The sequence below is a fragment of the Schistocerca cancellata genome, chromosome 7, assembly GCF_023864275.1.
Source record: "Schistocerca cancellata isolate TAMUIC-IGC-003103 chromosome 7, iqSchCanc2.1, whole genome shotgun sequence".
Taxonomy (NCBI): Eukaryota; Metazoa; Arthropoda; class Insecta; order Orthoptera; family Acrididae; genus Schistocerca; species Schistocerca cancellata.
Window position 1 is genome coordinate 311,049,892 of NC_064632.1, and position 8,556 is coordinate 311,058,447.

Here is an 8,556-nt window from a genome sequence, read left to right on the forward strand (position 1 = left end):
CTACGGTCGCAGGTCCGAATCCTGCCTCGGGCCTAGATGTGTGTGATGTCCTTAGGTTAGTTAGGTTTAAGTAGTTCTAAGTTCTAGGGGACTGATGACCTCAGCTGTTAAGTCCCATAGTGCTCCGAGCCATTTGAACCTCCGACGCTAGCGGTGTGGCAACAAATTGTACCAAAAATGCAATGTAATTTTCACTAGTGATTGTCTCTCGCATGAGAAAAAGGCCAATAATGACTTTACTGGATAGTTTGAGAAAATACAGTGATTTTGCGTCACACGAATGGGCATTTTGGGAACCTCAAAATCGCCAGGTTTGTTTATTCACGACTCCATTCAGGTGCTAATGTGCTTCATTTGCGAACCAGATGCAGCGAACATCAAATCGTTCACTATCGGTTACAGCGAGAATCTGGTTCGCATAGTCATCCCTCTGTCGCACAGCTTGTACAGCCTGGTGGCTTTGAATTTTGAACTAAAATATTTGTAGCCTCTGTCTCATTGTCTCCTGCGAACTGGAACGCTCAAACCATCCTCTGATGCAATTATTCGGACGGAGTTTCTTGTATTTTTCTGAATAATGCCAGAAACCGTGGCGACATTTTCTGGAGTAACTACAGTCCCCTAGGAACATCATTCTCCACTGGATCGTCAGTCACGCTGCTCATCCTCTGGAATTTGGCGAAGAGCCTGCGAACAGTTTTCGCATCAGGTCATTTTGGAATATTAAGTCGTATTTGAAAACTCTGCCTTGTTGCCGTAGGACAGTGTTCTATACTGCGGTAATCCATTACAAAAAACGTTGTTCAATGGACTATATGATTTCCACCTCTTCCTTCGGCTCGCTAACCTTCTTTAACGTTTACACAGTGATAATGATCACTCTGAGCTGCAGCGCACGTTTTATAGTCAGTACTTATTGTGAATACAGCGCCAGCTGTTATCTGCTGTTCCAGCTAATCCCAAATTTCTGTATAAACTCTTACAGCTTTCATAATAAACATGCCGTTTGTTGCACTTATCTTAGTATTCGAGATTTTTAATTTTGAAATCAGAGGCTCCTACTGTGGATACCCTGTAGGAAGCAGTGTTATGAAATTTCATGTGAATTGTTTCGTTGGATGGTATTTACTATTTTCATAGAGACCTCGTTACACCACAGCTGTAATGTTCTATTGATTTATTTTGCCTTTTGTATTGTTTAAGGTTATAACGTTAAGATCCTGTAGTATTTGTTGGATTGAATCGATACCATGACAGTGTTTATTCTTTTCTCTATTAAAAACTTTGATGTCTTTTAGAGTGTAGGAAGTGTGATCTCTGTAATATGTACAATATGAGAAAATTATATGTTTGTCTTTGTAATATAATTTCTTTGGTTATCTTTGAGGTTGAATAATTTTATTTAAATAATTTTGTGTAGAACTATCAATACGTGCAAATGTTCTGTTTTATTTAATATGTTTGGTTACTGTTATGTAAACTGCTGACCTTTACTTAGGGTTCTTAGTTATTTTGTATGTAAAAGGTGTTGTGGCTCCCCTCGGGAACGGAACTGTGTAGCGCGCGCGCAAATTGTGGTTGGCCTAGGTAGAAAAGGTGGAACCAAGAGTCAGTCGGGGAAGAGCTACCAAACTATCAACTACTCTTGTAAAAGTTGTGTATTGTGCTGGTTCCGAGAGATGCTTTTCCCGTCGCTTTCCAATGCCTCGGATGGATGGATAAAGAGCTGGAACTATTCTGGAATTGGTATATATCATCGCCACCAAGAAATGACAGAGTCCAGCAATTCTACCTGCAAATCTACCTACCATCGTGCAATCGCCACCACATTGCGCACTGTAATGGAACACTATAGTAACGTACAGCGAAGGATCAGCTCATAGGATGTTATAGTGTACAGAAATATAAGGTAAAATTTGACTGAACTCTTGTACCTACCGTGATTTATTCTTAGTCACATATTCACTTAGTGCCCTCCCACGCTAAAGTGTTTGCCGAGTGTCTTTTATTGAAGGCACATTAAAATTAATATGGCAATAGAGTGTGTAGTGGACTGACAATACAGCCAGTCCACAGGCTTGCTTAGGTCTGAAACAGGATACGTAATGAATGCTATAAAGAAAAGTACGTAGCTGCTGGAATACTTAACTTTAATCCATCATTTGTATACAGCATTCTTGATGATACAAGCGAGACTCTCTCTAGAAATGGTTAATGGCGCCTTGCTAGGTCGTAGCCATGGACTTAGCTGAAGGCTATTCTAACTATCTCTCGGCAAATGAGAGAAAGGCTTCGTCAGTGTAGTCGCTAGCAAAGTCGTCGTACAACTGGGGCGAGTGCTAGTAAGTCTCTCAAGACCTGCCGTGTGGTGGCGCTCGGTCTGCGATCACTGACAGTGGCGACACGCGGGTCCGACATGTACTAATGGACCGCGGCCGATTTAAAGCTACCATCTAGCAAGTGTGGTGTCTGGCGGTGACACCACAGAGTGTGCTAAAATTAATATTGTTTGTTGAAAGGATCTTACAAATATCTCAAATTTGTGAGTATGTCCTTCCCACACACAGATAAGTTCTCCAATCAGCGAGACAAGCTCTGGATGAGATTATCAAGTTTGGGGTGTGAGGTCCCTCTCCTCAATGCCAGCTTCATTGAGGTCCTGAAGATTGTCAGGTGGATTCGGACTCCGTCCAGTGGTCACTTCAACAGGACCCATGCTCGCTCAGTTGCATTCATGTCTGGTAACTGTGCTGCCCAATGCATTCGGCTTATGTTGCTTCTTCGAAGATCTAGACACTGGTAGAGTGCGGTGTGACCTCGCATTGTCATCGATTAGGATGAATTTCTCACCGACCGACGTAGGACCTTAAAATGGTTTGTAGGACTTCTTGGAGGTATCGAGGAACAGTCAAATTCCCGTAGATGAGAATTAGAGGGGGACGCCGTCCCTTCATTATTGTCTCCCAGAGCATTACACTTCCACCTACAAACGGATGAACTTTCTGAACGTATCGGCGTTCCTGGTGCCGTCTTGCGCTTCTGCACATCCTAACACGTCAAGAATCCGGTCGCAAGCCAGTCCTTTCATCACTGAATTCAGCAATGGTTCAGGTCCTTAGATTGCATCGGCTCCGTTGGTTCAGTGTAAAACTTCTCATTGGTCTTCTGGAATGAAAACCACCATAACGCAATGTTCTACACTTCGTTTGTCTGAGATACGAACCCCTGGTTGTCCGAGAGGTCATTTCAAACATTTCTGGCAGTTGATGTTGCACGCCTGGGCACCGACAGTTGGAGGAACCGGTCTTGCACTGGCGTTGTCATACGAGGACGACCACTGCGACGTCTATCGTTTACATTTCCCGACTCTGTACTTTCGCAACACCTTAGACACAGCCCTTTAAGTGACATGTAACCGATCGACATCATCTTGCTGTGTATGACCTGTTGAAAGTAAAGCCACTATCCTGACTCTATCAACGTGTTGTATGCCTTAATGTGGCCTGTTACTGCAGTGCTGAACATAAATTGAATAAAATTGTTGTTAATACAGGACTGGTCGCGGTGTGCCGCTGCGGCAGCGGTATGTTTACATAACTGGAAAACAGCCATAAATCATGGCAGTAGTAAATGCTCTTCAGCATATGGACTAACGGCATAATGCATGAAGCGCCTTGGTCAATGTGTGTGTGTGTGTGTGTGTGTGCGTGTGTGTGTGTGTGTGTGAGAGAGAGAGAGAGAGAGAGAGAGAGAGAGAGAGAGAAATAAGGTGCGCAGTTCTATTCAGTAACGTGAACAACTGTTACACAGGAACAATATCACATATGATAAAAAGTAGTAGGGAAAAATAGAAGGAGAAGAACAGAGAGAGATAGGGAGAGAGTGGTGCGCTGTGGCAGAAGAGGGAGTGTCTGGTATAATATTCTTTCCGGCTGATTCCCGGGCTGTGAGGGACCGTACGGCACAAAGAGGCCGCGTGGAACAGTGGACTGGGATTAGCCGGCGACGCGACAATGGCGCGCCGCGTCCCCCTGAACAAACTGTTGACAGCGGCGAGGCCATCTCCACACACGCGCGGCTGTGTCTGCGACTACGTGGCAGCTTTCGGGGCACGCGAGACAGACAGACAGACAGACAGAGAGAGAGAGAGGAGACGGCAGTATCGACGTCTGCTTGTCAAACACGGCCGGTCCTCCTCCGAGAGCGCTCCTGCAGTGTATCAACAGCTACTTGACAAGCAAGGCGCATCCACTGCGGCGGCCACGCTTCGGGAAACGTCAAGAGCGGCTTCCTACTGACCACCTATGCCGAGACTTCGGATATCGTGACGCAGCCATTTGTTCCCCCTCGATCGCTGCTTTACGTGGAATAACGTTACCACCCATGTTGGTCCTCTTGTTCTTCAAACATATAGTGCAAAGGCGTAATACGATCGACTCTTGATTTGGTTACGGCTTGGTGCTCATCTTAAGAGCAGAGCTTACGGACTGTCTACATCTACAACCCGCAAGCCACCTTCCGGTACGTGGCGGAGGGTACTTTCTGAGTCACTGTCATTCTCCCTGCCCCGCTCCCCTTCCCCTTCACTTCCGAATGGATCCCGGGAAGAAAGACTGTTGGTAAGTTTCTGTGCTTCCTCGAATCACTCTAATCTTACATTCATCATCTTATGGAGATGGATGAGCATCTCCGTCTCGCTCACTAAATGAGCCTGTGACAAAACGCGCTACCCTTCTTTGTACCTTCAAATGGTTCAAATGGCTCTAAGCACTATGGGACTTAACATCTGAGGTCATCAGACTTAGAGTCCGCCCGTGGTAGCTTAGTGGTCACCGAGACGGAATGTCATATCTAACGGCTCGGGTTCGATTCCCGGCTGGGTCGGAGATTTTCTCCGCTCAGGGACTGGGTGTTGTGTTGTCCTTATCATCGTTTCATTCCCATCTACATGCAAGTCGCTGAAGTGGCGTCAACTCGAAAGACTTGCACCAGGTGAACGGTCTACCCGACGGGTGGCCTGAGCCACACGGCATTTCCATTTCCATCAGACTTAGAACAACTTAAACCTAACCAACCTAAGGACATCACACACATACATGCCCGAGGTAGGATTCGAACCTGCGGCCGTAGCAGCAGCGTGGTTCCGGACTGAAGCGCCTACAACCACTCGGCCACAGCGGCCGGCACTTTGTACCTTCCGTACTGCTTTTTCAGTCGTATCTGCGAAGTGCAAATATTTTCCCAGAGTATAGATTGTTCCACGAAATTTCAGGAGAACAACTGATGTCGGTAACTTGCTGCCGTAATGGTTCTGCACGGAGTCGTCTCGTTTCTTCAGGTGTAAACTGGGGTAAGTAAAGTGAGCTGCCCTATTCGAAACAATGGGAGCTAAGTATGGTTTCATCAGTTTACACCTGAAGATGACCAGACGACTCTGCGCCGAAACGTCGTATCTTGCTACGTGAAACTAGGTATGGTCTCATAGGTAACAAAGGCCTGTACTAAGAGACTCTGTGCCCTGACCAGCCACTCGACACACAATTACGAGAAATTCTCTGATGATAACAGGTACTTACACGGTTCTTAAAGAGATGGTCACACTCATTCCGTTTAGTATTTTACTGTTTTATAATGTATATACGCAGAGACCTGTGTACATCATAGGTAACACGGTTAGTGGTTTGCACGTGCTAATGCGTGTATGTGTAAGAGTTTTAACTGGATTTTAAGTATTTACGGATTTCTATGTTTTGTAGATCGACATTATTTGTAATCATCATAAAAATTTTATTGCTTGATTCCAGTCACGAACCACAAAAGTGTATTAGGGCGGTGGTGGGGTGGGTGGACTGCTGTGGCGTGTTGTGAGGCTGTGTATCACTGTGGGCTACAGTGGGACGAAGCCGCTCCGTCATTTCTAGTTCCCCGGTTCAATACACGCAAGGTTTATCAATCAGGTTATTAGTTTCAGTTAACGATGACCATCTTCAGCCATGAAAATAAGCATACAAAGGCAGCTTGATTGTGATGTCTCCGAATTACACCAAATACAGAGTGACTAACTACTATAAGCAAATATGACAACATTTCCACACCTGAGTAAATGCAGTACACTCAACAAGTAATTTCACTGCGTATTTTGATGGTACAAAAAAAATGTGTGTGAAATCTTATGGGACTTAACTGCTAAGGTCATCAATCCCTAAGCTTACACACTACTTAACCTAAATTATCTTAAGGACACACACACACACACACACACACACACACACACACACACACACACGCCTGAGGGAGGACTCGAACTTCCGCCGGGACCAGCCGCACAGTCCATGACTGTAGCGCCCGAGACTCTCGGCTAGTCCCGCACAGCTTTTGATGGTACACTCACATTAATTTGTCATACGAGCTACGTCACAAAATTACAGATTTTGAATGCTACGGACATTATTACGCCATGATACTTGTTGAAATGACGTGCCTTTAGTCTGGCACGCTAGATGTCGGTGCTGCACGTCAGCTGACATAACTTAAATAGAAACATTCTTTTAGTACAATATACAAAATCTTTCCTGTAGAATTTAGTGAAAGTGGATCTCAAAAGGCAGATGACTATGCTTATGTATTATGTAATAACAGGTAACGAGAAAGGAGGCTTTCTTAAAAATAATAATATGTTACAAAAACGGCACCGTTGTATAATGCAGTCGATCATTAAAACAAAAACTACAGCTTGTCAATTAATCAGAATAGAAGACCTTCTTTCAAGCGCGCACACAACGACAAGAACTGTTTAGTACGAAGGTGGTTTGATAAGTCTGGTAATAATGCAATAAAAATGTTTGTTTCGTAAACAACTCATCTTAATTAGTTATATAGTGTCTTTTGAGAGATATACGTTCGGTCCAGTGATCCTCCAACTTTTTCATTCCACCGGAAAAATACGTCCTGTCAAAATCTGAAAAATACTCAGAGTGCAACTATGACTTTTTCATTTGATGAACATTCCTTCCCAGCAAGCCAAAGTTTCAAGACAGGGAACAGGAAGAAGTCATCTGGGGCTAAGTATGGTGAAAAGGGTGTATGAGGAACCAATTCAAATCCCGTTTCATGCACTTTCGCCTTGTTATCGCTGATGCGTGCCATGGTGCGTTATCCTAGTGAAAGAGCACTTTTCTCAGCAAGTTTCAAACGATTCAACTATGAAGCATAACAGGGTACAGTTATGGTTCTCCCTGTTTCCTGGCAGTCTAAGATGATTATGCTTTGGGAATCCTAAAAGCCAGTGGTCATTGCCTTAGCAGCTGACGAAATGCTCTTTATCTCCTTTGGTGTAGTTTCACCAACCTTGGTCCATTATTTTCTCCCGTTTGGACTCTGGTGTGTAATGGTGGATCTTTGTTCCATCAACAGTCACAAATCAGCTGAAAAGTCTTGCTGACTGCGGTTAAACATTGCCAGATACTTCGTTGAAATGTTGTGCCAGATGCGCTTTTGGTCAACTGCGAGCAGTCGCGGCACCCATCTCACACACACGTTCTTCACAGACACTTCTCCGCGCAGGATATTATGCATTTACTCAGGTGTGGAAATGTTGTCGCTCTGATCGACAGCAGCACCTCCAAACACATTTTTCAACCTTTTGTGGATGTTTCCCACTGTCTCGTTTTCACAGCACAGGAATTCTATGACAGCACGTTGCTTCTGACGAACGTAAAGTGTAGCAGCCATCTTGAAGACATGCTGTGACGGTGCCACTCACGGGAACAGGTTGAACTAAGTTTGAAAACAAGCGGGAAGGATGTATCTACACAATGTAAAACTTTCACACATGCAGAATGAAAACTGTATTTTTACAAAAACAGTGTGCATTTCTTTTGGTGTGAGCCTCGTGTAATTCGTATAGAGACTTGGCGTTTGATAACCAATGGTACTGACAAGCTTCAAATCTATGCCTTCTACCACAGAGCTGCCGTAATCCTCTGTTCGAAGTGATACACACAGGCACGATAGGCGAGAATACGAAATGAATCGTATCTCTCCCTCCATATTTCAAGAGGCGCCAGTTGCCTGCTCTCTACGGCACAGGCGCTTCCCTGTCCTCCCGTGCGGCGTAAGACGTCTCCTCTAATTAGACCGAATGTCCGGACGATGCTGGAGTGCTGGAGTGAGTCACGACTGGAGCGTCTCCGTGCTCCACAGACGAGGCTGTACTCCAGCAGCGCCGCTCGTGAGGGGCGTTGCCGTGCAAACAGCGCTCACTCAGCTGCGAACCTGTGTCCCGCTAATTGCGACAAGGGAGGGAGTCGACGCTTCAATAACGGCGGACGTCGGTTAGGGCGTGGACGGCCTTCTGCTGAGTCAAGCACGGACTGAGGAGTTCATAGCATAGCAAGTAGCGTGTCTTTCTTAATGGAGAGAGAAATCTTCTGACGTAATAACAAATTTTGTTGTACCCGAACAGAGTGTTGTAGGTTCATCATTACGTGTTGTTTACGCCACATCCGAGCCTACACGTGATTATATTTTGTTGTTACGCTTCAACGTACAGCTTAG